Source organism: Pleurodeles waltl, chromosome 5 (assembly GCF_031143425.1).
Source record: "Pleurodeles waltl isolate 20211129_DDA chromosome 5, aPleWal1.hap1.20221129, whole genome shotgun sequence".
Classification (NCBI taxonomy): domain Eukaryota; kingdom Metazoa; phylum Chordata; class Amphibia; order Caudata; family Salamandridae; genus Pleurodeles; species Pleurodeles waltl.
Genome location: NC_090444.1, coordinates 996,293,670 through 996,316,252, shown reverse-complemented (window position 1 = coordinate 996,316,252; position 22,583 = coordinate 996,293,670). Strand labels below are relative to the sequence as shown.

Below are 22,583 nucleotides of genomic sequence, written 5' to 3'. Positions count from 1 at the left end.
TGTTGACTATCTGGGCAAGATGAAAGTAAAAGCAGTGCATAAAAGGACGTGATCATGATAGATCATCCATTGCATCAAGATCTGCTATGCCATGGCTCATAAGGAACCTCCAAAAGGTATTGGAGCTCATTCTACAATGGCTAAGTCTTCTACTTCTACTTTAGCTAGAGGTGTTCCTGTAGTTGACCTGTGTAAAGCGGCAACTTGGGCCTCCCTTCACACTTTTGCACAGCACTATTGTCTAGACTCTGAAGAGAGGAGGGACGGTCACTTTGCTTGTTCTGTTTTGCTGGATACGTTGGTATAGGCAGATATGCACCCTCCTCCGAGTGTGGGACTGCTTGAGTACTCTGTTCAAAAGGTGAGGAATCCGCATGTAGATGTATCCATCAGAAGAACAAGAATAAGTTACTTACCTTCTGTAATGCTTTTTCCGGTGTATACAGTATTTACCTGCAGATTCCTCACCGACTAACCCACCTCCCTGTTGCCTGTCTGCATATACCAAAAAGATTTTGGTATATATAATTTCATTTTCTATATGTACGTATTTGGTTTAAGGGTCTGTGAACTGATTCAAATTTTCAAGTTAGTTCCATTTGTTTCCCTCAAAGGCACGTAAAAAATGGGTGAAAACTGATGTCAGCATGCCAATGAAGGGTTCTTATGGCTCCAGTGACGTCGCACGAGGTTGCGTATGGAGCCATGGGCATTGTGACATCCTTGTCATTGTGAGATAGCTGTCAAGAAAAGTTTCCTTGGAATTCCGGCGCATTGTGGATATTTAAAGGGGGAGGAATCGGCAGGTACATACTGCATCCACCTGAGAAGGTGTTACCAAAGGTAAGTAACTTGGGAAACATCACTTACAATGCAGCAAATACCACGCAATCCATTTACCACAATGCCTTTACCACACATGCGTTTACCATGCATGGCTTTACCACGAATATACCTTTACAAAATATTTCATTGTAAAAGCATGAATGCTAAAGGGATATGCGCAATAGAGGTTTGAAATGCAAGTAGGGTAAGTATTAAGTGGTTTGAGTGTGTGTGTGTGTGTATATATGAGTGTTCAATGGCATGTGTAGCTGCAGATACACATGCTGTGCATATATCGCCATCTAGTGTTGGGCTCTGCATGTTACAAGTTGTTTTTCTTCGAAGAAGTTTTTTCGAGTCACGAGATCGAGTGACTCCTCCTCTCAGTGATAATACACCTAGGCATTGAATCCTTTGTTAGATTGTTTTCTTTCCACCATCGGGTTCGGACACGTTCCCTCTCGCTCCGGTACATCTCGGTTCTGTACTATCTGAACTTCTCTATCTTTACCTTCAACGTCTGTATTGTTTTTCGAACGCGTTTCTGATTTCATTCGATCCGATTGTAGTGTTGGGATCGATTAAATGCCATTTCGGGCGCCCGCGCGCTTCTCGGGCCTATTGCGTCACAAGCTCATGGATTGGACTCAATTTCGATTCTGCCCTTGGTGCCACGCCAAGTTCCCCTACACCAGAGGTCTTCAAACTGGGGGGCGGGCCCCCCTTGGGGGGCCTTAAGTGATCCCAGGGGGGACGCCAAACTCTGGCCAAAATAAATATTATACAAATAACATGCCTTTGTTTTAAGCAAAAGCATGTTATTGCAGTTTTAAAAAGGTAACAGTACTTAACTGCGATGTTTAAATAGGTTTAGACCTATTTACACATTGCCATCTTTCTAAAATAATTGTGAAAAATTCTGAGGGGGGGCCCAATGATTTTTATTTTTCAACTGGGGGGGCGCAGCATTAAAAAGTTTGAAGACCACTGCCCTACACCGACAAGCACTCGGTGTGTAATCTCTGCCTCTCTCCGGACCACAAAGAAGAGACCTGCGAGGCGTGCCGATCCTTCCAATCCAAGAAGACCTTAGGGGATCGAAGAGCAAGACGACTAAAGATGGCATTGAATTCATTGGAACAGACACCCAACATCTTCGGTGAGGAACAGGCACAGACTGCGATCTCTATCCGGACTCCGACCGCGACTCAGATGGGGACAGCCAAATTATTCTGCTGGCGCAGTACGTGAGTACACTAGCCCCTTCCCATCAAAAACATATGAAAAAAATCACAAAAGGCCTTGGGTCCACCACTGCTTGCCGGCCATGGTTCGACCCAAACACAACATATCGTCGACCGACCCTTGGGTTAGGCGTCGAAAAAGGCCAAAGCTTACTCTGCCGAACACACTGCCACACCTTTTTCAGCAGTGTCAAAAGGCGGAGGCTTCCACTTCGGAACCGAGATGGCTACATACCACATCAGAGCCGAAACACCCACACTCCTCTTCGGAGCCGAAACATCCATGTTCCTCATCGGAGCCGAAAAAACTTTCACCTACGGTTCAAACCAGTTTCTCTGCCCGTTTAAAGCATTCCATCACCAAGCTTTCGAAGCATTCAATGGTGGGAAGCAAACAAGTCCCATCTTCAGAATAAGAAACAGATGAAACAGACAGACCAATTGTTGAGGTCATGGACCATAAACAAAGCAGAATACAGATCCAAAAGGACACAGGGAAGATTATAGCCTCTCCTCCTCCTATAGCAAAGAAGAAACTAACATTCCAGCAAACTTTGGAAACGGGCCCTTCACTAGCGAAGATACTTACACATAAGGAGAAGCCAAAGACTGTGCACCAGCCTTCTCCACCCCATTCGCCCTTTCTTCCCTCATCTCGATCACCTGCAACTCCACCACCATCACCCACACAGTATTCCATACAATCTCCTGTCTCATCACATGGGAATTATATGGGTGATAATAATTATAACATGGGCCCATAGGATTTGTATGATTCTGACCTAATTCCATCAAATGACCCAGATCTCTATCCCACAAGACCGTCTCCTCCCGAAGATAGCACAGCCGATAATCAAGTCATTTTCAGAGCAGTCACATACCACAACGTACACATGAACGCTGAGCCCATAGAAGATGATTTCTTGTTTAATACACTTTCCTCTACACATAAGCAATACCAATGTTTACCAATGTTACCTGGTATGCTAAAACATGCTGACGATATTTTTAAAGAGCCAGTAAAAGCAGGTGTGTTAACACCTAGGGTAGACAAAATATAAAGCTGCACCATCTGTCCCAGTCTTTATATCCCAACAACTGCCACATGATTCCATTGTGGTCAGTGCAGCTAGAAAAAGAGCAAATAGTCAGTCCACAGGGATAGCAAATTTGATGCAGCAGGCAAAAGGGTAGCAACTCAAGCTGTAAATCAATGTAGAATTGCCAATTCCCAAGCTCTTTTAGCCAGGTACAATAGGGCACATTTGGACGAGATGCAGGAGTTCCTTCAGTACCTCCCTACGGAACATCAAAAAAGAGTACAGCAGGTAGTAGCAGAAGGACAAGCTAGATTAGGTCTGCACTAGATGTGGCTGACACTGCAGGTAGGGAAATTAACAAAAGTGTCATGATTAGGAGGCAAGCTTGGTTGTGATCCTCAGGTTTCAAACCTGAAATACAACAGACAGTCCTTAATAAGCCATTTAATAAGCAGCAACTATTTGAGCCTGAGGTGGATACCACAATTAAAAAAGGACTCCGATTCTGCAAAGGCCATGGGTGCCCTTTATACAACACCTTTTTGGGGTACTTTTCGCAAGCCCCAGTTCAGAGGAGGTTTTAAACCCCAGACATTAGAGGCCTCTACATCCCAACAAAAACAGGGACACAATTTCAGATCTAGGGGCAAATCCATTACCACAAGAGGTGCCTCCACCTCTTCAGAGCAGTGACTTCGTCTGCATCCCCACACAGCACACATCTCCTGTGGGAGGAAGACTGCTATATTTTCATCATCATTGGCAACAGATAACATCAGATCAATGGGTACTCTCAATTATCCACAATGGTTATTGCCTACAACTCATTTCCACTCCACCAAACATCTCCCCTCGTTCACACAGGCTTTCTCCAGAACACATGGTTCTGTTAAAACAAGAGGTAGAATCTCTTCTACTCAAAGGGGCAATAGAGGTCATTCCCATAAACCAACAAGGGACAGGAGTATATTCTCTATACTTCCTCATACCAAAAAAGGATGGCACTCTCAGACCAGTCCTCGATCTCAGACCTCTCAATCAGTACATTCTCTCAGAGCATTTCTACATGGTCACTCTACAAGATGTCATTCCCTTGTTACAAAAAGAAGACGACATGACAGCATTAGATCTAAAAGATGCTTACTTCCACATTCCTATCCATCCAGCTCACCACAAGTACTTAAGGTTTGTGATAGCAGGCAAGCACTATCAATTCAAAGTGCTACCCTTTGGAGTAACAACAGCACCAAGAGTATTCACAAACTGCCTAGCAGTGGTTGCAGCATACCTCAGAAGACAGTACATACATGTCTTCCCCTATCTAGACGACTGGCTCATAAAAGCCAGCACCATTCAAACCTGTCAGCAACACACAAAATACGCAATAGATACCCTACACAGGCTAGGGTTCACAATCAATTACCAGAAATCTCACCTTCGGCCAGCACAAGTTCAACCATATCTAGGAGCAATTCTGAACACTCAGTCAGCTTTAGCCTACCCAAATTCACAATGAATTCAAGCGTTCCACACTCTCATATCCCAATTACAGTTCAATCAAACTTAATCAGTAAGATTTATCATTTAGTTATTGGGAATGATGGCATCATGCATAGCAGTAGTGCCCAATGCACGCCTAAACATGAGACCGCTACATCAGTGTCTCTCACAACAATGGTCTCGGGTACTGGGTCAGCTTCACGATCTAGTGTTGTTGGGCTGCCAAACGTACAAATCTCTGAAATGGCGGAATCACACCAACTTATCAAAGGGGCGGCCATTTCAAGACCCGATGCCTCATACCATAATCACCACAGGTGCATCAATGACGGGTTGGGGAGCCCATCTGAACAATCTTACAATTCAGAGAGAATGGGACTCAATCCAGCAAACTTGCCACATAAATCACATGGAATTGCTAGCAATCATAGCATTCCAACCACAAATCACACACAAAACAGTGTTGATAAGGACAGACTATATGACAACAATGTATAATCTGCAAAAACAGGGGGGCACGCATTCATCTCAATTGTCCCTCTAGCACAAACAATTTGGAAATGGGCGATTCACAATCGCATTCAACTATTAGCAGAGTATATCCCAGGAATACACAACCAACTAGCAGACCTCTTAAGCAGGACGCAGCAACAAATACACAAATGAGAGATTAGCCCACAAGTATTTCAACAATACTTTCACATGAGGGGAACACCAAACATAGATCTCTTTGCAACAAGCGAAAACGCAAAATGCCCAAACTCCGCATCCAGGTACCCATACCCTCAGTCCAAGGGCAATGCTCTATGGATCAATTGGTCAGGGATATTTGCTTACGCTTTTGCCCCTCTCCCACTAATTCCATTTCTGGTCAGCAAAATCCTTCACACCTCCCTCACTATGATACTTATAGTTCCCATGTGGGCAGGTCAACACTGGTACACAACACTGTTGGATATGTCTGTAGTACCACATTGCAAACTTTCCAAACAGACTAGACTTGTTAACTCAGAACAAAGGTCAAATCAGGCATCCCAATCCCAGTGTGCTCAACCTGGCATTTGGCTCCTAATGTCATAAAATTTGGATATTTACAGCTCCCATTAGAATGTGTGAACATTCTAAAAGAAGCACGCAAACCTACATCTAGACAGTGCTATGCAGCAAAATGGAAATGTTTTGTATATTACTGTCAACCCAAAAACATTAATCCAGTTAAAGCATCAGTACAGAATTTTGTCTGTTATTTGCTTCACTTACAAAAAGCAAATCTAGCATATTCATCTATTAAAATTCATTTAACAGCAATATCAGCCTATCTTCAAAACAGACAGCATACCTCTCTGTTCTGAATTCCTGTCATAAAAGCTTTTATGGAAGGTCTAAAAAGAGTTATTCCACCTAGAGATTCTCCAGCTCCCGCTGGAAATCTTAACATTGTGCTCACAAGGCTTATGGGTCCACCATTTGTACCCACGCACTCTTCTGCGTTTCAGTTTCTCTAATGGAAAGGTGCTTTCCTGGTAGCAATTACTTCCTTAAGGAGAGTGAGTGAAATTCAAGCATCTACTTTAGAAGAACCATTCTTCCAAATTCACAAACACAAAATAGTTCTTAGGACAAAACCAATATTTCTTCCCAAAGTGGTTTCACCATTTCACATCAATCAATCAGTGGAATTGCCAGTCTTCTTTCCACAGCCATATTCAGTTGCTGAAAGAGCCCTCCATACTGATCTCAAAAGAGCTCTTATGTATTATATAGACAGAACAAAAGATTTTAGAAAATCTAAACCACTTTTTGTGGCTTTTCAACACCCTCATAAAGGAAATCCTATTTCAAAACAAGGACTAGCCAGATGGATAGTAAAGTGTATTCAAACTTGCTATCTTAAAGCTAAAAGGCAACTATTAGTACCTCCCAAAGCATATTCTACTAGGAAGAATGGAGCTTCAATGGCATTCTTAGGAAATATGTCAATGACAGACATATGCAAAGCATCCACAGGGTCCATACCTCACACATTTACCAAGCACTACTGTGTGATGTGCTAACAAGCAAATGTTGGTCAAGCAGTGCTCAAAACACTGTTTCAAACTACGTCAATTCCTACAGGCTAGCCACCACTTACTTAGGAGGGGACTGCTTTTCAGTCTTAGCACATCATGTGTTTCTGCAGCTACACATGCCATCGAACGGAAAATGTCACTTACCCAGTGTACATCTGTTCATGGCATGTAGTGCTGCAGATTCACATGCACCCTTCCTCCTCCCCAGTAGCCTGTAGCCGTTGTAGTATTTTATTAAGTAAATATGTATATACACTGCATGGACATCCCCTTTACTTACTATATATGTGTACATTTACAATTCTTCACTCCTTACTTTACCCTCCTGCGGGAAAACAATCTAACAAAGGAGTCAGTGACCATGCGCACTATCACCGTGAGGAGGAGTCACTCGATCTTGTTACTCGAAAAAGCTTCTTCAAAGAAAAACAACTTGTAACACTCCGAGCCCAACACTAGATGGCGATATATGCTCAGCATGTGAATCTGCAGCACTACATGCCATGAACAGATGTATACTGGGTAAGTGACATTTATGTATTTATTTATTTATATATACATATATATATATTATATATATGTGTATTAATACTTTTTACCATGCATATGCCTTTACCAACCATGCTGCCTTTACAACAAAATTTTCATGGTAATGACGCATGCATTGTATTTACCGTGTTGTAAAGGCATGCGTTGTTCCATCGTATAACTTTGTTCTTTGGTCCCCATACAAGTTGCACAGGGACTATATTGCCCCGAACGACACCTGCTAGCATTGTTCAGCTAACAAATGTGATCTGTATCATATACTGTAGCTATGCCCAACTTTAGTCCCCTATTGGGACTCGACGTGGAAGCCGCTTCATTTTACTAGTTCCATACCCTTTTGAAAATCTGCTAAATTAGTCTTCTTCCATGACTTTACCATCGTTGATGACACAGGAGGATATGGATGTTGACAGCTCTCATGATAGTCAAAACATGTATCCTACAACACTGGCGCAATTCACAGGTCCCCATTCACCTGGAATAGCTCATTGAGCTCTACTGCTTGGCCCTATATGAACGAGGAATTTACACAAGATCCAAGATCAGATGCATCTCTTTGATAACGTTTGGGGCACTTTTCTCAGCCTTCAAGAGCCTTGAACTCTCCAGCTATTATGGGCTTTTGTTCTACCCGCTCATTTGACTCTCAGGCTGAACAATTATTCACAAGGCTAGGATGCATGTTGGGGTAATGACGGAGTGGTAACCATGAGAGGTGTATGGGGGAAATACCCCACTCACAGTCCATGCATTTGTGGTCCTCATTCATGCCTGAGAGGAGGGGCATTGGGAAGGTACTGGGTTATTGTGTCCTTGTATGACCAGGTATTATAAATGTGACAGCATTAATGGTTATTATTGTTAAACTGGTAGGTAAGATTTCTGCTGTTTGGATGTTGAAGTATGCTGGTAGACTTGATACGCTCTTGATGCAAATGATGGCTCCTTTTGTTTCTTAGGTTCTGTTGATTTCTATCTTTTGTTTCTTTGATTATGTATCAGCACTGTACGAGGTACTGACGTGATTATCATGAAAATCCAAATAAAAACATGTTTTTTAAAACAAATTGGTTTGGATAGATATGAATACATTGTTTAAGATTATTGTTCCTATAGATTTATTGATTGAGTGCAAAATAATTATTGGTTCACTAGATGAAGAGCCTTCAAGAGTGACTCCCCATAATAGCCAGTCTCTTTTAATGGAGAAATCAAAATTAGTGGGTGATCATTCATAGACTAAGATTCCACAGAGACAAATAAATTGGTCAAAAATTGAGGGAGAAGCAAGAGATTAGAGTCAGTACATGCATATTATGATAGATTGATGTACATGTACAGACAGTATAGTGGAGTTGAAGACCCTGAAAATATAAGGGTTAGTTGATTTGTCTCCGCATTTGTGTTGTTTTGTCCAGAAATTAGTTCTCCTATTCAGCAAATTGTGATGTGTTGGCAGACAAAATTGTTGGTCAAAATATTCAAGTTTCTGATTGTTTTGATTCAAAACAGAGTAAAATCAAGGAAAGGATGATGGTAGCAAAAAGTATTTTCAGAAAAATGGGAAGAAAAGGTCTCACATGTCAGATCTTTGATTCTGGTTTTGTTGCCAGTGCAAATTCAAGCATGAAAGGAATAGTGTAGGAAGTTGGCTCTGTATGTGCTATTTCAAAGTAAGGAATAGCATGCACAGAGTCCAAGGGTTCCCCTTAGAGGTAAAATAGTGGTAAAAATAAATAATACTAATGCTCTATTTTGTGGTAGTGTGGTCGAGCAGTAGGCTTATCCAAGGAGTAGTGTTAAGCATTTGTTGTACATACACATAGACAATAAATGAGGTACACACACTCAGAGACAAATCCAGCCAATAGGTTTTGTTGTAGAAAAATATATTTTCTTAGTTTATTTTAAGAACCACAGGTTCAAATTTAACATGTAATATCTTGTTTGAAAGGTATTGCAGGTAAGTACATTAGGAACTTTGAATCATTTCAATTGCATGTATACTTTTCAAGTTATTCACAAATAGCTACTTTAAAAGTGGACACTTAGTGCAATTTTCACAGTTCCTGGGGGAGGTAAGTTTTTGTTAGTTTTACCAGGTAAGTAAGACACTTACAGGGTTCAGTTCTTGGTCCAAGGTAGCCCACCGTTGGGGGTTCAGAGCAACCCCAAAGTTACCACACCAGCAGCTCAGGGCCGGTCGGGTGCAGAGTTCAAAGTGGTGCCCAAAACGCATAGGCTATAATGGAGAGAAGGGGGTGCCCCGGTTCCAGTCTGCCAGCAGGTAAGTACCCGCGTCTTCGGAGGGCAGACCAGGGGGGTTTTGTAGGGCACCGGGGGGGACACAAGCCCACACAGAAATTTCACCCTCAGCGGCGCGGGGGCGGCCGGGTGCAGTGTTAGAACAAGCGTCGGGTTCGCAATGGAAGTCAATGAGAGATCAAGGGATCTCTTCAGCGCTGCAGGCAGGCAAGGGGGGGCTTCCTCGGGGAAACCTCCACTTGGGCAAGGGAGAGGGACTCCTGGGGGTCACTTCTGCAGTGAAAGTCCGGTCCTTCAGGTCCTGGGGGCTGCGGGTGCAGGGTCTTTTCCAGGCGTCGGGACTTAGGTTTCAGAGAGTCGCGGTCAGGGGAAGCCTCGGGATTCCCTCTGCAGGCGGCGCTGTGGGGGCTCAGGGGGGACAGGTTTTGGTACTCACAGTCGTAGAGTAGTCCGGGGGTCCTCCCTGAGGTGTTGGTTCTCCACCAGCCGAGTCGGGGTCGCCGGGTGCAGTGTTGCAAGTCTCACGCTTCTTGCGGGGAGTTGCAGGGTTCTTTAAAGCTGCTTCTTGAAACAAAGTTGCAGTCTTTTTGGAGCAGGTCCGCTGTCCTCGGGAGTTTCTTGTCGTCGTCGAAGCAGGGCAGTCCTCGGAGGATTCAGAGGTCGCTGGTCCCTTTGAAAGGCGTCGCTGGAGCAGAGTTCTTTGGAAGGCAGGAGACAGGCCGGTGAGTTTCTGGAGCCAAGGCAGTTGTTGTCTTCTGTTCTTCCTCTGCAGGGGTTTTCAGCTAGGCAGTCCTTCTTCTTGTTGTTGCAGGAATCTAATTTTCTAGGGTTCAGGGTAGCCCTTAAATACTAAATTTAAGGGCGTGTTTAGGTCTGGGGGGTTAGTAGCCAATGGCTACTAGCCCTGAGGGTGGGTACACCCTCTTTGTGCCTCCTCCCAAGGGGAGGGGGTCACAATCCTAACCCTATTGGGGGAATCCTCCATCTGCAAGATGGAGGATTTCTAAAAGTTAGAGTCACCTCAGCTCAGGACACCTTAGGGGCTGTCCTGACTGGCCAGTGACTCCTCCTTGTTATTCTCACTATTTTCTCCGGCCTTGCCGCCAAAAGTGGGGGCCGGGGCCGGAGGGGGCGGGCAACTCCACTAGCTGGAGTGTCCTGCGGTGCTGTGACAAAGGGGTGAGCCTTTGAGGCTCACCGCCAGGTGTTACAGCTCCTGCCTGGGGGAGGTGTTAGCATCTCCACCCAGTGCAGGCTTTGTTACTGGCCTCAGAGTGACAAAGGCACTCTCCCCATGGGGCCAGCAACATGTCTCTAGTGTGGCAGGCTGCTGGAACTAGTCAGCCTACACAGATAGTCGGTTAAGTTTCAGGGGGCACCTCTAAGGTGCCCTCTGGGGTGTATTTTGCAATAAAATGTACACTGGCATCAGTGTGCATTTATTGTGCTGAGAAGTTTGATACCAAACTTCCCAGTTTTCAGTGTAGCCATTATGGTGCTGTGGAGTTCGTGTTTGACAAACTCCCAGACCATATACTCTTATGGCTACCCTGCACTTACAATGTCTAAGGTTTTGTTTAGACACTGTAGGGGTACCATGCTCATGCACTGGTACCCTCACCTATGGTATAGTGCACCCTGCCTTAGGGCTGTAAGGCCTGCTAGAGGGGTGACTGACCTATACTTGCATAGGCAGTGAGAGGCTGGCATGGTACCCTGAGGGGAGTACCATGTCGACTTACTCGTTTTGTTCTCACTAGCACACACAAGCTGGTAAGCAGTGTGTCTGTGCTGAGTGAGAGGTCTCCAGGGTGGCATAAGACATGCTGCAGCCCTTAGAGTCCTTCCTTGGCATCAGGGCCCTTGGTACTAGAAGTACCAGTTACAAGGGACTTATCTGGATGCCAGGGTCTGCCAATTGTGGATACAAAAGTACAGGTTAGGGAAAGAACACTGGTGCTGGGGCCTGGTTAGCAGGCCTCAGCACACTTTCAATTGTAAACATAGCATCAGCAAAGGCAAAAAGTCAGGGGGCAACCATGCCAAGGAGGCATTTCCTTACAAATAGGTAGTGATTGATTGCAGTTTATGCAGACTGTAGAGGTTGTTCCATAGGTTAGCATTTGGCAATTAATTTGAACATGGGCAATGCTAACATTAACATGCAAAAAAGAAACGCACCTTTTCACATTTGTGTGAAACTCACACTGAAAGCAAGTGTGTAGATATAATTCAGAAAGCACAAAATGAGTTGCAAATGTTTCATCAAATGCAACAGAACCTGAATCAAATGGCAGAATGGATGACAATCAGTAGTGCAAGCCAAACTAGCCTCTGTCAAAACATGCAGAATCGAAGGCAGTACAACTGAAGCTTCCATTCACCCCTATAATTTACAGAATAATATAAGGAATTTTCAATTAATCCTGATTTTCATAAAAATCGTTCAGTACTTAGCAGTAATTTTCCACACATTGCTGCTACACTCTGAGTTCCTGCTGAGCCGAGTCAGTCACAATGATAGTGCAAGTCCAACTGGTTGGTATATTAAACAGACAAATCACTAATACGGTACCAGCAAATGTTCATGTAAAAATTGATTCATTTGAAAATGATCATCAGTTCATAATATGCAACATGAGTCATGTTAATTTGGTGGGTCATGATCTATTGTGCAACCTGAACTGTGTAATTTTTTGCACAATGGTTTGTATAGCAATTCAAATACAAGCTGAGGGCCCTTGCTGTCCCCTGGTACAAAATCCTGCTGTAATTTTGTTCCAAATTCCTGCAGATGCTCAGTGGTTCACAATAATCGATTTGTGCCCAGTGTTTTTTTTTCAGTCATCTTCATGAGCATAGCCAGTAAATATCTCTTTGCATTTAAGTTTTCAAATAGAGTAACAGTCTGGTGTCGGATCCCAGTTGGGTATATTGAAAGCCTGTCAATCTTCTCCTAAATTCGGAGGAAAGATTTAGAGAGTTTGCATCTGCTTTGTAGTTTCATGCCAGTGCAGTATATTGATGAACTCATGGTTGCAGGCAAAATAAAAGAAGCTTGATAGTTAGATATAATTTCCCAGCTGGACCATTTAAAAGAAATTGGTCATAAAGTGCCCCCCAAAAAACTGCAACACCTCCAAAAAGAGGTTACTTGCTTCAGTCACAAAATCGATAAAACGAGGAAGTAGTCTGAAGAATGCTTATCTGCATTTCTGAAAATCAACCCACTAATGACCAAGAGAAAACCTAAGGATGTTTTGGGGGATGGTTGCTTGCTGTCATCAGTGGATGATTTCCAATGTTTCTCTGATTGTAAAGCCTTTACAGAGTCTAACTCACAGTGATGTAAATGACCTGCTGCCTTAGGAAAATGAATGCATGCATACCTTAATAGAGCTCAGACATAGGACCTGATTACAACCTTGGCGAAGGAGATTACTCCGTCCCAAATGTGACGGATATCCTGCACGCTGTATTACAAGTTCCATTATATCCTATTAAACTTGTAACACGACGAACGGGATATGTGTCGCCGTGTTACACCGAGGTCGTAATCAGGCCCATAGTCTTGGAACTGCATCTGCTCTTGGAATGTCTAATGATCACAAAGGTTTTTATTTCTTCTGTCATGAGAGAGAGAAGGATGTTCACTTTCAGTATTCACTCAGCAACACAGTGACAGGTTGGCCCATAGCCTATTTTTCTGGTATATGAGATGGAGAAGCTGTCACACTCCCTGGCTGCTTAAAAAACATTGCTGATGCCAGTCTTGTCATTTGGCAGAGTGAAGGGATTGGGACAGGTTATACACTTACGCTCTGATTATGAGTTTATTGTTAAGAAGGATCTATTTATCGCACCTCATCAACAGTCGTAGCCCCGGGTAGCTTACAGAGTTTGGTGTTTAATGCACCAAAATCTGCATGGTGTGGTTAATACTGTGCACTTTTCCACTGTTAAATTTCGTAAGGTTTGAGCTGCTGAAAGTTTATGAAAATTGAGGAATTTAGCACACTTGGTATTTACCAGATGCATTAACTATCACCAAACTTGTAATTCCAACCCCTGTGCAAACAAGGGTTAGTGCAGGGGTCACAATACAGTGGCCCACTCCTAATCATGGTCTTAATGTGTTAATCTCTCATTCAGTTGAGATTTTGCTGACTTGTCCACAAATTCAGAATCTGATTAGAAGCTGCCTGACAAAATACGAGCAAGTTATTCTCGCAGCTCAGCACATTTCAGTTAAATGTTGCAATACCTTGAATCTTGCCACACTTCTGCCAGTTTGATAGAGAAGATACCGGTGATGGAGACTGATTTGATTTTATTTGTAGATGATTCTTCTCTAAGAAACCATCAAGGAGCATTGAGAGCAGCATATGTGGTTTGCACAATAGCATATATTGTTGAAGTATTTTACTTTTTTAATGTAAATTCAGCACAAGTCACAGAATTAATTGCCATCACAATAGCATCCTCTGTGTCCAGTGGATTGCGTGTACACAATCTACTCTGATAGCCAATATGATTTTAGGGTGGTTCATGATTTCAGACAGCTATGATCATAAAGGTGTTTCATGTCTTCCTCTGGCACTGCCATCAGGAATAGGCTAAGAATTTTGGATTTACTGTCTGCATTGTAGCTATCAAAAAAAGTTTCTTTTGTGAAATGTGCTACAGACAGGAATGGAGATGACTTTGCAATTCATGGTGAGTGTCCTCTATTCCTAGGGAACAGGATTAACAAGTATCCTTCAGTTCTCCAGTTATGGGTCTTTGTTCATCGTTTCTGAATTTCTTTAATGTCCCAAGATGCAGAAAGGAAAGTATGGGCGGACACAGCATTTTGGTACAGGCTCTATTAATTTGAATTCTTTACCTTTGTCACTACGATCTAATACCTTCTTTGGAATATTGAGGGAGAACCTAAAGACCTGGCTCTTTCGACATTTGTACTAACTTTATTACTCTGCATTCTCTTTGGACAGTTACCCGTTAGCACCAAGAAACCTTTGGTGAGCCTGCGCTCTATGAATTTCGGTTAACATGACATGTACACCAGGGTAATCATTCTTTCCTGTAATATGAGATACTTCAGTTCAATGAAAATCACCCCAAGCTACTAATATTATTAATGTTGTAATACAAACCACATAACACAGGATTACATTGGTGGATACCATATGCAAGATTATAAGCAGTGATCAACTCTGTTTCCAGGCACTTTTGCCAGCAGTATGGCCCCTGGCATAAAGGTAATAATATTAGTAATATGTCTTCCCAGCATCTCATGATTTATTACTCAAATATCAGCTTTAAATCTATTTTGGAAATTCACCCATGGTCTCCAAAGATCAGTTTTTGAGATCTGAAAATAACTACATTTTCATCCTGAATACATGCTTTCAATTGTGATATATCTATATTAATTCAACCAAGATAAAGCGTCTATTTGTTAGGCTTGGTTGGACTCAGGAGAGCTACTTATTGTTAACCGGAGAGCTCCCAGTAGCTCACAAGCTACTTGTTGGATAAGCCTGATAGATTCGAAGTTGCAAAATAATATGCTCTTAAGTCTGGTACTTAGGAATAAATTGAAGATTGTAATTCTGTGAAAGAAAGCATAAATTGTTTTTGCCGATTTACAGCTAATTCTGGTCTAATATGTGCAGGCTTGGCACAGCATATTCACACATTTCACACGAAAACAGGAAGGACTGCAGATGAATAAGAAGTGACACCAACCGCTGACTCAATGTCAAACTTGTGTTTGCTACGTGGATCCGTTGGGGGTGGAGAGACGGGATTGTGCAACTAGCAAAAGCACAGCAAAATCAGGCTCAACAACAAACTCAGGCTCAAGAAAATCAGAAAGCAAAAATGTGAATTTCAAAAACACCCCGAAAGCAGGCTTTTAGTGTTGAAAACTGCATGTCAGGTGAAGATGAATATGTAGCACTTGTCATGTGTGAGTGTGAAGATGAGAATTGCTGGCAAGATGGATGCCTAGAAGTGTGAGGGGGAGGAAAAGAGTGTCTAATAAAGATCAGACTATAGAAAAAATGGGAGAGGAGACGAAACAAAAGCCAGAACAAACATAAGTAGACCTGAGTGACAGAGAGTCAGAACAACCAGAGATCAGAAGATCCTCAAGAGTAAGAGTAACAAACAGAAATGTGCAGCACCTGTTTGGCCATGTTTAGCCAACATTTAACCAGATCAGAGAAACACTAACTTGAAAGAATATCAGTTCATTTTTGAAGAACCTCCATGTACCTGCAGTAAATTAATCTGAGAAAAAATTAGCTTTGAATAATTTCTGTTGGGGAGTTAAAACTCTAACTTAACATTTTTTACATTTTTTAAAGTGCCTACATTATTTTTAGTTAAAATCTGATTCCTAATCTAAGGTATCCAATCGAAGATTGTAAGTTTCTTATAAACATTCTCTCAAAATGAACCTATTGCTGGTGACCTTTTAACAGTTGACGATTTTGAAGTTTCTGACTTTTGTAATATCAGTTTGGACAGTGTTTTTTCACAAAAGGTATGACTTACATTAAACTGAGCTGGTGTATAGCATTAAGAATAGGTATTTTGGTTAGCCTTCACACCTCAGTTAGATATATTTCTCTTAAATCTGAAAATAAATTGAAAATTGATAACACTGATTTTTGGGATAAACAGTTAGATCATAGTGCTGTTTCTAGAAGTGGTTGGGTTGAACATGTTTATGTTACTATGTTAAATGAATATCTTAGTATTATAGATATGACTAATTGTTATCTCTGTGTAACTTGCCAGCTTCTGTCTCAGAGAGGACAACCTAAAATCCACTTCCGTTTTCATATAGATTATTGTGTAGTGTTTTCGTGTCAATTCTTCGTCAAGATTTTTTAAAGCTAAATGATTTAAACATTGATCTTCCATTAGAAGATTTGCTTAAAATTAGGAAGTTAGGTTCCAATACAGAACTTATTAAACCAGGTAAGCTTTAAAGCTTTCTAACATGAATGCTGACAGTGAGAAGAATGTGTGTAGGTTGAGTGATGCAGAACAAAATGTTATTAGAGAAGTTGAAAAGAGAAGAGTGAAATTTAGCAAAGTTATGGGTTAAGCAAGAGAGATTGAGCTGCAAGAGGAAGCTGACGAGAGATTCAGAAATTCAAAGCTGCATCCTAGACTTGGAATTGAACAGGAGAAGAACAGAGTTGTGTGTATGATGTGTAAGAAGTCTGAACATTGAGAAACATTTGCGATGACTGGGGAGAGTGAATGTTATAATTTTATGGTTGATGGTGAGTATGTGAAAGATGAAGAGCCTGTATATTGACGATTGTTTTATTTTTGTGGAAGGACACCTTTTTTAATCTGCTACACAATTGAGTGTGAGTGGGCACTGTTACTTGGCCTTAGTTTTCCCTAGAGTGTATCATGTAAATGAAAAGAGTGAAATTGGTCTTATAAGAGGAAAATGTGGATTTGAACAGGTGCTTATTGATATCTTGGGTGTGTTCAGGCCTCAAAAAATCATAAAATTGTTACTAATCTACTCAAACTAACTTTAATGTACTTGACCTGTAAATGGGTCTCAAATTTTGTGATCCTAGGCAAATATTTTATTTTACAGAGTCACCTTTTCCTTCATTCTCACGTGTTCACCTTCAAATATGTGAGTTCAGCATTTCTGCTGTACAAAAAAACTCTTTTATTTAATTAAACAAACTAAACGTTGGCTCCATGTATAATAAGAATCTAGCCACATAGGTTACACACGATCCGTGACTTGTCTTAGTTTACTAATAGCATTGCCATCAGGGCAGACGTATTTCCCAGTTTATGTTTAAATACACACTTTTAATAAATATATTACTAAAGCATGATGTGGTAGAAGACTTTCATTTACAGACAGTACATTTCCAAGAAATGTTAACAAACCATCCCACTAACTTTCAGATTTATTGTTAAAACTATGTAGTGTATTAATAATCTGTGAAAACTGGGTTTCAGGAAACATTTTTATCATTTGCACATCACCAACTAAAGTGTTCCTATTTGTTGTCATCCTATTAAAATATGTTGTCATCACACTGAGGAACAAAAAAATGGTCTTTCACATCTACTGACATGCATATTGAAATGTTTGTACAGTTGACTTAGGTATTTAAATGTTTTGTGTTTGGAAAAACCCACACAGCCTTTCATTTCACACTTTTTACAACAGGTCAGACAGATCTCCTTACAAAATCCTGGAACTCTGCAGTCAGAATGAAAAAAGACAAGCTGACTTTTGACCTCTGTCTCTGAACACAGCACAAATGTAACAAGAACAAAATGTAAAGGCTTATTTTTCACTTTGACTGAACAGAACACCTGTTCTGTGTCAACTCGCCAGAAGGGGCGAGTAGGTCCTAAAAATAGCTTGACTTGATTAAAAATGTCTTGCCTTAGTGAGTGGCAAGTACATTTTGTTTTTAGGCCTGTGTGTTGATTCTTTCTGTTGGTGTTGCTTTGAATTATGTGAAGAATAGAAAGTTGTCTACATTGGTTGATCATTTAGCAACTAAAACTGCAGGTGCACTTACAAAAATTAATGAAGAAGTGATTACCATATATGCAGTGGTTTAGCAGAACAGACTTGCTTTGGATAGTCTTGCTAAAGAAGGTGACATGCACTGTGGCTTGAAGGTGCACCTGTGTTGCACTTTTTCTAGCGGATGTTAGCAAGCTAATTAATCAATATTTTGGTAATATGACTAATTTGTGTGAGGCAGAGCTTCTTGAAGAGATGGTGTATGGGAATCTGCTGGTTCATGCTTTAGTGGGATTGAAAATTGAATTAGAAAAGTTGGTGAATGGTTTGGTGATGTGGGTTGGAGGAATGATACACAGTTTTAACTACTCTAACTTGTGGGAGTAGATCAAATTGTCGGTGTCAGAACGAGAAGATGAAAACAAAGAAAAGAAAGAGAAAGGAAATTGGGTTTGGAAATACCAAGTCAGAAATATTTGATTAATTGAATGATGTGAAAGAAATGAGAAAAAAAAACAAATGGTCATGGATAAAGTTTTGTAGTGTTGTGTGATTTGTGATAATTTTTATTATCAACAGCAGGAGTTGTGAGAAAGAATTTAAAATTAAGTTGTATACATTTATTTGATATAGATGGCTCGCAGGTCATGTAAGTGTACTGTATTTTCATAATGAAGATTTTAAAAGTTAACATAACTAGGCCCCAAATCTACTTTCATGTTTTGAACTGTGCCCGTGGCAAGTGTAGCTGTAGGTATACATGCTCTGCATACTCCTGCTTTCTAGTGTTGGGCTCAGATGTGTACAGCTTGTTTTTCTTCAAAGACCTCTTTTAAGTCACAAGATAAAGTGACTCCTCCCTTAGCTGGTAATGCGCTTGCCATCAAGTCCATAGTTACAGTGTTCTCTTCCACTCTCTGGTTTGGATGTGCTTCGGCGGGGTTCTGAGTCTCCATCACTTAGAGGTCTTCATCGGGCCTCTGGAGATCCCTGTTTGCGGTACACTTCAAGCAGTCCTTCAGTGCACCAACGTTTCTTCTTATCGTTGTGGTCTCTCCATCAGATCCGCGTCCTCAGTTTTGTTGACTCCCTACCCAGGGCTTTGCATCTCTCAGGCTTCTTCCATTGAATCTCGTGCTCAAGAATTCTAGAACCATGATGGAAGAGACACTGTTTCATTATTGTCCACAATGCCATTCAAAGTACTCATGGGTAGATCAACACATGATCTGCAACCTCTGCCTGTCCCGGGAGCATAACACAACCACCTGCCTTACGTTCCAGTTGAAAAAGACAATTCAGAATCATCATGACTGTCGACTAGCTTGGAGTGCTATGGAGCAACACTGTGACAATGATACCCCTGCCATCTTTGGGGAAGATGTTGAAGAAGAGGACACGGAGGGTGAGGTCTACATCAAACAGGACTCCAAGATCAAAGACCCACAGCCGACGCTGACCCTGTGTCAGAAGATGACTGCTGTCAGTACCAGTATACACCAAGGCACTCACCGCCCCTCCTGCGGCTGGGTATTGAGCCTGCATTACGGGAAGCAGCCTTCTGGGCCACCAATGCTTACCAGCACCAATCAAAGTTTCCGACCCTGGCACCGAGCCAGCTGCATAAGACCCAACCTGCCTCGACACCGACAGCCAACGGTCTGCGTTGAAAATGGCCTTGTAGCTGAAATAGACTTTGACGTCCAGTCCCTCCATTCACAGTAGGTTCAGAAGACCAGGAGCTTCCCATCTTAAATTGCCTATGAGGAGGGAAGTCCTCCACCTTTAGATCCCTGTGTTGTTCCGTACGCCCGGGAACCCCAGGATGTCCCCGTGATGTTTATGGGGTTGTCGCTCCAGGTTCCAGTGACTGTGGCCTGTACCCTCCCAAATCTTACCCTCTTGACAATACCACCTAATGTCATGAGGTTACCCAGACGGCAGTACCCTTCACAAGGTGGACCTACACACCATGGCAGAAAAGGAAGATTTCATGACTGAACGCTCTTCTACACCCAGTGTGCCGCCTAATTCTTGGCTGTGCTTAGCGGAGTGCTTAAACCTATGCATGAGTTGTTAAAGGACCCAGTCCAGAGTTGTCACCCCAGGGATTGACAAGTTTAGGCCCTCGCTCTCGTAACCTCCCTACATTAGAGGTCAGCTCCCACCAGACTTCTTGGTGGTGAATGCCACCCGCAAACTGGCCAATGCTCAGGGCACTGGGGATGCCCTGCTTCTAACAGGATGGTAAAATAATTGACGTTATGTGGGTTAAGAGGTGCCTCCTAATCTGCGACACATTGGGTATCGCCATTTCTGTAAGGTTGTTGGCAAGGTATAGCCATGGGCAATGGAACTAAATGGGGAAGCTCATACAACATCCCTCCAACCAAAACAGGCACTGGGTGCAGGGAATTGTGTCTGAAGGGCGAATCATCTCCAACGCTTCCATCAGGTGTGCCCTGGATGCGGCAGACACCATGCCAGGGGCATACATTCCAGTGTCCTAATCCACAGGCATGCTTGGCTACATATCTCTGGATTTAAGCCACAAGTCCAGCAGCATCTCATCAACTTGCTGTCTGATAGAGAACACCTCTTGGCCCACAAGTTCATCAGATGCTAGAGAAAATCAAGATTATATTCCAAGGGTGCCTGTAGAGGAAACAATGCCTAGGCAGGGGTGGAGGTGGAGCTGTAAAGGTAGCCACACACCCCCCACCCCCCCCCCCTCCACACCAAGGCAGTGACTCCCTCTCCCTCCCCTCCCCAATCACACAACACCTTTTAGGGTATGTCTGCGTGGATGCCTTCCAAAATGGGGCAACATCACCTCAGACCAGTGGTCCTGGGCATTGTAGAGCACGATTACTGCCTGGGGCTCACTGCCTCATCACCAAACAATCCACTAGTCACACACTGCCCCCCCCCCCCCCCCCCAGAGGCGGACACTGTCTTACTCAAGGGGGCCATAGAGCCAGTGCCACATCATCAACACAGAAAAATGGTGTACTCCCTGTACTTCCTAATCCTCAAGAAAGATAGGTGCTTGAGGTACATTCTAGACCTCCGACTTTTCGACAAGTACATTTGTGTTGGAGCATTTCCACATGGGTATGCTCCAGGACGTCATAATACTACTGTGGCAAGGCAATTTCATGACTGACCTCGGCTTGATGGACACCTACTTCCATATCCCAATACACTCTGCACATCGGTACTACCTCATGTTCATAGTAAGGTTCCTCCCCGGACACTTTCATCTGTTACAAATGCCTTTTTTCTCTGTAACTTTCTTTGTCTGTAGGATGGACACTTTTATGCATTCTCATCCTCTATCCCCATCCTCACCCACCGTGCAGGAAAACAATCTATCTGTGGAGTCGATGCCCATGTGCATTACAATCTATGGCAGGAGTCACAATTCCTTGTTACTCGAAAGACTTCTTGGAAGAAAAACAACTTGTACACGTCCGAATCCAACTCTAGATAGCAGGAATACGCAGAGCATGTGAATCTACAGCACTATATGCCACGAACAAATGCTTACAGGGCAAGTAACATTTTCCTTTTTGTTTCTCTGCCTGTGCACTGAGAGTTAAAATGTTCTTCACTTCAACTAGTTCTATCGCCCTGTTCAGTGTACTTCAAAACGTAATTCTTTTTATGTTTGTGATGTTCCTAGAGGAAGGAGCTCTGCTCTATTCAACTGTATCTTTACAAGGCCATTTCCTCTGGCTAATGGAGGTTACATATATAATTCCAAATGTGCCATTGTTTGCTATTCCCTAGTTCTAAAGGTGAACCCCAATTCTCATTATGCATGCATGCAGGATGGTGTTCTTTTTTTTCATGTGCTTCATTTTCGCATTTACTATTGGATGTTATGATGTAACTTTTGCTTCACACCACTGACAGTGTGTATCCTCAAAACGTATTTAATACACTGATTCTGGGATGTGAGCTGAGATTTTCCCCTGGTCAGTGACGTAACAAAGGCCCCTGCTTCCCTCAGGGTGCGGGGGTGGGAGGCGAGCTCAAGGGGGCCCCCTCAACACTGTGCATGGGTGGCAGGCCCCTGACTAGGTCCAGGGAGGAGGGGTCCCCCAAATTTACTTGGCGGGGGCTTACGTTTTGTTACGCCACTGCCCCTGGTCTTTATAGAGGCAGACGTCACGTCAAACCTCTAATTTCTTTCACACTTAGAATATTTTTTAGGGACTTTCATTTCCCTTTCAACTGTGCAGACTGTAGGTCTGTCTACTAACTTTATGCTATTTTCTCATTTATTTGCATTTTGAGTATCTATTGATGATTTGAATTGAACTGACTAACCACTTTTGCCTTCCGTAATGATTCTACATTTTAAATAAACCTTCATGGTTGGAACTTGACCCTTGTGCAGTGTGAATTTTTCAGTGTGAATTTCCTGTGTGTGTTCTCTGTGTTTTCTTGTAATTCAGTGCCTATGCCCCTTGTCCTTTGGGACGCACTTGGTCGATCTGTCTAATCGGTCGTTTTAGTGGTAAAAAGTGAAAATAGTGCCATGGGC

The 22,583-nt window shown here is 42.5% G+C and overlaps 1 protein-coding gene across 3 annotated transcripts in view; it reads left to right on the top strand.

The window, feature by feature from the left end:
• Positions 1 to 22,583, top strand: part of MED23 (mediator complex subunit 23) — a 409,061-nt gene that overhangs the window by 344,315 nt on the left and 42,163 nt on the right. The gene's annotated exons all lie outside the window — the stretch shown is intronic.